Here is a 7,495-nt window from a genome sequence, read left to right on the forward strand (position 1 = left end):
TATACGTAACATTTATTCCTTTCATAGTGAGTTAGTTTAATACATCAATATATAACTATTAAAAATATACAATGTTTATTCGAAGTGGTCTCCATTGGCTGCAATACAGTCTTTTAAACGTTGAGGCCAGTTATCAATAGCAGCACGAACTCTTTCTAGAGGAAAATTCTTCACTGCCAACCGAATGGATCGTTTTAGGGACTCCAAATTATCATGGCGTTTAGAGCAAGCCTTACTCTCTAAAACTGACCATAAATCATAATCCAATGGATTTAGGTCAGGACTTGACGACGGCCAGTTTTCAGTGCTGATAAAGTCCGGAACGTTAGTTTTCAACCAAGATTGGGTGGATCGAGCTCTATGACCCGGTGCCGAGTCTTGTTGAAAGCACCATTCTTTGTTATTGAACATGGTGTTAGTTAAAGGCTTAACTACCGTCTCAAGAATGGTATTTTGATAAACTTGTGCCGACGTTTTAATACCTTTTTCACAAAAATATGGCTCAGTCACCCCTTCATAGCTAACACCCCACCAAACCATCACTGAAGTGGGATAATGCCCACGTTGTACTCTGTTTACTAATTGCGAAGCTTCTTTAGAGCTTCCAGCATAAATACGGTCATTTTGTTTATTAAAATACTGCTCAATTGTAAAAATTTTCTCATCCGTAAACAAAATTTTTTTGTGACCTCCCTTTGCGTACCGCTTAAGTAGTTGTTTGGATTTTACCACCCTATTCTTCTTTAAATTATCAGTTAAGAAGTGACCAGTACGTCTCTTATAGGCTGCAAGTCCTAAGTCATCTTTTAATATACGCGACATGGTTCTAGGAGCTATCTTCATCTCCCGAGATAAAATCTTTTGCTTACGGACAGGATTTCTTCGAATTCTTTCCCTAACTGCTTTAATCACCTTTTTCACACGAACGGTACGTGGACGGCCAGATCTTTTTCTGTCACAAACAGAGGAGGTATCATTGTACCTATCAATAGCCCGGTAAACAAACATTTGACTAATACCAAGCGGGTGGAGGGTTTTAAAAATTGCACTTTTCTCCATACCTACTTTATGTAAGGCAATCACAGCGATTCGGTTCTCTTTATCACCCCACTCCATTTTAATATAACAAAATATTTAACAATATAATGGCGCGAAAATAAGAAAACACATCAAGCAATCATATAAAAATGACAGATTCCAAATTCAAACGTAATATTTTCTTTTTTTGAATAGTAACAGTATTTATGGCCAGACTAAGTATAATTTCTTTAACGTACGTTTACCCGTAAAAGAGATATTAATTTTAATAGGTATCGTTCATAGCCCTTCACGGCCCCCCGGCAAAATAGGCCAAAACGCCTAATGCTCGCTGCCATTACATCATTTCGCTTTATGTTTTTAAAAGTTCATGTTACTTTTCTTAAAAGCTAGAAAGATAACCGATTAGAAGAATTAAAAACAATACCATTTGAATGTATATTTAATTTTCAACAGCCCGTTATTTCGAAAGGATTAAAAAACGGTTTTGTTGACAATAATTTTGTTTTATGAATGTATATATGATTTTTATCTTGACTTTTATATCCTTACATTCTGTATAATATAGTCTTTCAAAAATAAAATGAAAACATGTATGTAATCTTATTAGAGATAATACTTTTTCATTCGCAAATATATGCTTCAAATTCTGCGATTAAGTTTTCGCGCGCATTGAGCGATCATTTTCCAAACATTTTTCTGAATAAATTATAGCGTATTCATCATAAAGATTCGAAAGCGACAGACTTTTCACGATGCGATTAAACATCTCAAAAGTTGTAAAATTCCACAAAAAGCATAAGGATTTGGTTTTGATTGAATTTATGTATGATAATCGTCTCACTTCGGTCAACTAATTTATTTCTCATTCAGAAGAAGACATTCTGAAGTCATTGGTGTATAACGCATAAACGAAAACCTTATCTCAAAATGTTTACAAACTTTTTGTTTTTTCCTGTGCGACGGCACGTGGCGGTTAAGTTGAAAGGTCATGTTTCGTGTAAACACACCGTCTTATACGGCATGTTCTATTTTTGAACGGGTGATATTTGATTATAGCGAAATGTATAATACATATCAGGGTGGGTTTGATTTGATGATTCTGTTTTGTTTCGATTTGGTAATATTTTGGCCGCGTGTTTTTTTAACATCTTTTCAAATAGTAAATAAGAGAATATTATCCTTACTTATAAATGCGTATGTTCCTTAGGTGGGAGGAAGATATTTTTGTTTTAATTGATTGAATTGAAAATATTTAATTCTTTTTGGAAAAACAAAATCCACGCGGGCAAAAAGCTAGTAGAAAAATCACGAAGGAAGGTCACGCCAGGCTTATTTGAATGACAGTATGGGCGGCGTCCGCTACTTGTTTGCTCACTTGCGCTGTAACCCGCGTGAATTTTGTAAGTAAAAATTGCATTAGCATGCAAGCCAAATGGTTAGAAAGTACAAAAAAATATACGACGGGATAATAAAAAATATTATATATGTATGGACTATTTATTGTTATAACACATAAAAATATAATAAGAGACATAAAGCGCACTTATGGCGAAATTAACAAAAAAAAAACAATATCTTAATTATCAACATTTTTATAATTACAAATACACTACTAAAACATTTATATGCATAAAAAAATTATACTACAGAACTTGAATATAAATGTGCACAAAAGGCGGCCTCATTGCCAGGTAATAACCTCATTATTTATACAGTTTATTTATTTACAAAGTTTACAGTACCAATAGTTATTATATCAAATTACAAATGTAAATACATCCAGAAAAAACTAATTAAAGAATTTTTTTATTCAACTTTAGCAGTATACACGTACACTTTTATACATTGCAAAAAACCTTCTTAAAGGAGCTCTGCCTTTGAAGAAATCACGACACAAATAATTTTCTTCCATCCACATATGTACTATCATCATCACTACCCAGCAGTAGGATGCCCACTGCTAAACACAGGCCTCCCATCCACTGAGATAATTTGGAAGAAAAGGCGCTTTGGAACTTCTCGAACGCTGCTCAGCCAAATTGGATCCCAGGAGAGACCTCATGTGTTATACTTTCAGGGCCGTCTTTGAGTAGGCGGGGCCCTTTTGGAATATAAAGAAATCGAACTATACTTTTTTCACTATGCTCTGCTTTATTAATAGATTTAATAAATCTGAGAATGATCAACGTTCGGACAACTAGAAAAGTGTAATGCACCCGCCCAAAATATGTTGAAACCAAATGTAAGAGAAATCGTCGGTCCTTCGGAACCGTTTAAAGATGGTGGCCCTGGGCACTGGCCGCGTGTGCCCTCATGGCAAACGAGGTATTGCAGTACCATATTTTTCTTTCTTTGCTTATCCTACTTTCATGCATCCGCTATTCACTCCCAAACTCTCACTCACAAATTTAGCAAAGTATGGTAGTCATGCCAACATTGCCCTACGCACAACGCGACCTTGCATAAGCTGCACATTAGTGTGACACAAACCCGTCGATTTTGGGCAGTGCACCGAACACAACGCAATTGCTTGTGTTTCGCCCTACGGTTCTCTGACGCACGCTCTGTGTATATTGGGAAATGATTCCCGGGTTGAAGGCGTTGAAGCACATGCGTTGTGCTCGGTGCTCTGCATGGTCCCGATGGTACGAGCGGGTACCGGCTCAAAAGCCCGTCGGCAATCTTCTGCCGAAATTGGCGTTGGGAGTATATGTGATACATGGGATTTTTTGTATAAATGATATAAGCGTTTAGAAGACTCGTTTTAAACAACTTCCTAAACACTTTCATGTACCATTTTTGGTTTCGCTTGTGCTCAACCCGAAACATTGTTAACTTTCGATCTTTAAGATCGACACCCCCATGTATTTATTATACTCCTGTATCGTTGTCGGCTTCTGGACTGCCTGTCCCGCGGTTCTCTCTGGAACCATATCGGGTTTATGGTATGTAGAAATTACGGTGACTAACTTCACGTCTTTCCATGCAACCAACGCGATGTCACCGCAATGTCTATATACCGTAGTTCCTCTCTGCACGTTTTGCATTAAATCCTTAATTGCTGATGGTACACCATTACGCTGGCGGTTTAAGGTGCCTAGTACGTCCGTACGACGGGATTTGAGGTATCTTGTCATAGGCAATTGATTATACCAATTGACCATGACGAGAACGTGACCAACATCCAGATAATCTTGTATAAGGGCCAAGACAATTTTGGCCGAGTGGTCTTGGAAGCGATATATTGGATCTGGATGCTGATCAATACCATACTCGGTATACAGACGGTATTGAAGGAGGTAACCGGTCTCTGCTTCACAAAGCTCGAAGGATTTAATGCCATACCGTGCCGCTTTCGACCCAATCCACTGTTTCGGGCTTAGACGGCCGTTCCATAACAGCAAGGTCTCGTCTAAGCTGAGGTGTTGCGATGGAGTGTATAGAGCTTTAAACATTTCATTACAATGTGCCACTACCGGCGCCACTTTTTCGATCTTGCGATGGTGCCCACTGGCCAGCAAATTTTCATTAGATGTGAAGTGTAAAAATTTCCTGATCAGGAGGAACCTGTTCCGCCCCATGACTTTGGCATCTCCATTTCGCCCGTGGTCCAATAATCGCGAATATTGGAACGGTGACAGAAAGATAACCTAATAAGCATGGCTAAATATCTGTACAATTCTTCGACCGTGAGTTCGGTCCAAGATTCCAAGTAAGCTGGATTCCCGGAACCGAGATCAGGATCGGAGAGTTGTGAAATAACCTCCCACGCATACTGGTTAGTTTCTCGGACAACCAGCTCCAAAAATTCGCGATTCCAAATTCGGCAAAATATTTCTATAGGATCATGAGAAGAAAAAGATGGGCCGGGTACACGTGTATATGACTCCTTCTGACCGGAGAAAGAAATAAAATCCTCCGACCAAGAGAAATTCGGATTTACGCCTACTGTTGACCTTGGCGCCGCCCTTGCAGACCTTTCACTACTTTCATCACTTGCAGGCCTTCCTCTTATATTCTCATCACATTCACGCACCACATCCATATTTTCATTCATCCGTTCACATTCCACGTGCACATGCATCATTTTCTCTTTCACATTAACATTATCAGCTGTTTTTGAGCAGTCATTTCTTACCCATTCATGGGTGAATCTCCATCCATCTTCTGAGTCCTCCATTACGCTGCGGTTCCGCAGTCGACGGGCGTGCCTGCGGAGAGTGATGAAGTCAACCTCCTCTTCATCGGCATCATCGCCGTCACTCCCAGAGTCGTAAAAAAACTTAAAATATTTTTTTCTCTACTAGGCAGGGAGGGACGATTCTTTAAAGGAGGCCCCCCAACTGTGGAGGATCGCTTACGCCGTTTTTTGGACTGCGGTATCGCCATTTGTGAAGTGCTAACGAATTTACATGGCTAAAAAAAATATTAAAGCAAATTATGTTAGGTACAATAGATATACAGAAACATTAAACGCACAGTTTTTATGTACACTTATACGTACTCGTCCTCTCTCCGCGTAATGCAGAAGACGACCCTGTGACCCGCTTGATCCAGCCTGGTCTTCATTATTGGACATTTTGCTTAGATGAAAAAGACATGTAAATTAGTTCTTCAAGCATAAACTCAATAAAATTATGAGAAAGCTCTTGACACGACAATTCTAACGAGCCCAAACGGGATAAGATAGGGCGAGTAGTTTAAAAGTTTCGTCGCATCACCTCTAGGCTCCATCATCAGACCCTGGACACCATGCAGAAAGAAAGTTCTTAACACGACAAACCCAACGAACCAAAAGTCGATAAGATAAGGCGTGTAGGTTAGGAGTTCCATCGCATCACTTCCTGGCTTCATCATCTGACCAGCTCCAAATTACCACATTATTATATTGGCACAGACGTTACGTACATATATTGAACTTTAAGCTCAAACCAACCACGGGAAATGTAAGGGTTCTTTGAAATAAACTATCAAAATACAACATCACTATGAAATGCAATATATCAAGTAAACAAAAAAGAACACCTGTCTCAAATATCGCCTCAACGGCCGTTTTGGAAAGCTCGCACTCAAACAAAACAACGCGTTTGAGAGTGAAATTTCATACGTTGCACAGTTTTTTTTTAAATTAAAAGTACGGACTTTCATTAATAAAATTCTAGAAAATTTTAACTATAACGCACTTGAAATCGTTTTGCAGTAAGAAATAAAGGCTTTATTATCTTATTAGAAATCGCGACTGAAAAGAATTGGTCAACTAGGCGTTTATTTGTTTGAATTTTATCACTTATATTACAAAAATATTGTTGTTGTAACATCGGTCTAAAACACTATTTAGTAAAGACAAAAACAAAACTTACGGATATTATATATACCGGAAAAACAATAAAATTATCACAAATTCCCATTGCAGCTGAAAAAGATCTTTGGCTAACAAAATCCGCCAACGAAAATGTCAAATATTTTTTTTTTGTATTAAGTCGCTTAAGGTAAAATTGCATACTGCCACTTGATTCTATAATGCATACTTTGTAAAAGTTTCCGAGGACAAAAATAAAGGGTAATGTTAAAAAAAGAGAAAAATCAAAGAAGACACTCGAGCGTGAATTTTTATGCCCGTTTGTCGCAACGGTTCTTATGCTCGGACGTGAATTAACGCCCTCGGGCTGTCAAAAGATAGTAGACTGTATTTGCATGCTGGACACGAGCCACATGGGCGGCTAATTTTGTAGACTAATTAAAATTTCGACCTGGGTAAGGATTAAATTTGAAAAAAATGACATTGTTTTAGTTTATGTTCATAGGCTAATTTACGTCGAATTGAATAAAAAATAATAATTCGTGTATGGGGGTGGTGGAATAAATGGAGCCCATAAAAATAACTTGCCTTACCTCTAATGAAAAATATTTTCTCCAAAAGTTTACCGATTTTTCATTAAATAATTACATAAAATATAAACGTATGGTAAATTGGTACACCAGTACAAAATGTCATTGCTTCCATTTAAAAAGGTGATTCGAGTTTTTATAAATGATGTTTTTTGAATTTTAAAAACATTTCGTGAGAATTTTTGATTTTATTGTCAAAAAGCTGTAAAAGAAATTTGCTGATGGTATTTGCCCTAATTCTAATTGAAAGTTCGAGTGATCTTTAATCATAACAGGTTTAAAAGGTATTGTTTGTGTTCTATTTTTAATCGTGATCATTATTAAGAGCTACACTCTGAACTAAGCCATAAGAGCTTTGAAAGTAAATTGAATCTAAAAACAGAAATAAACTAAGTGAAAAAAAGTAGATAAGTACATCATTGAAATTGATTTTTTTCTCAGGACCTTTGGCTTTCTCCGCACATTAAACGTCTGTGATGCTGGTAGCACTATAAAATCTACAGTACTACCAATCAGTAAAGTTGAAAGAGTTACACAACTACAGGTACAAAATAAAACGAGTCAC

Source organism: Battus philenor, unplaced genomic scaffold (assembly GCF_028537555.1).
Source record: "Battus philenor isolate CCGP_79_NKW_IND1 unplaced genomic scaffold, ilBatPhil1.0.hap1 SCAF_5, whole genome shotgun sequence".
NCBI classification, from domain to species: Eukaryota; Metazoa; Arthropoda; class Insecta; order Lepidoptera; family Papilionidae; genus Battus; species Battus philenor.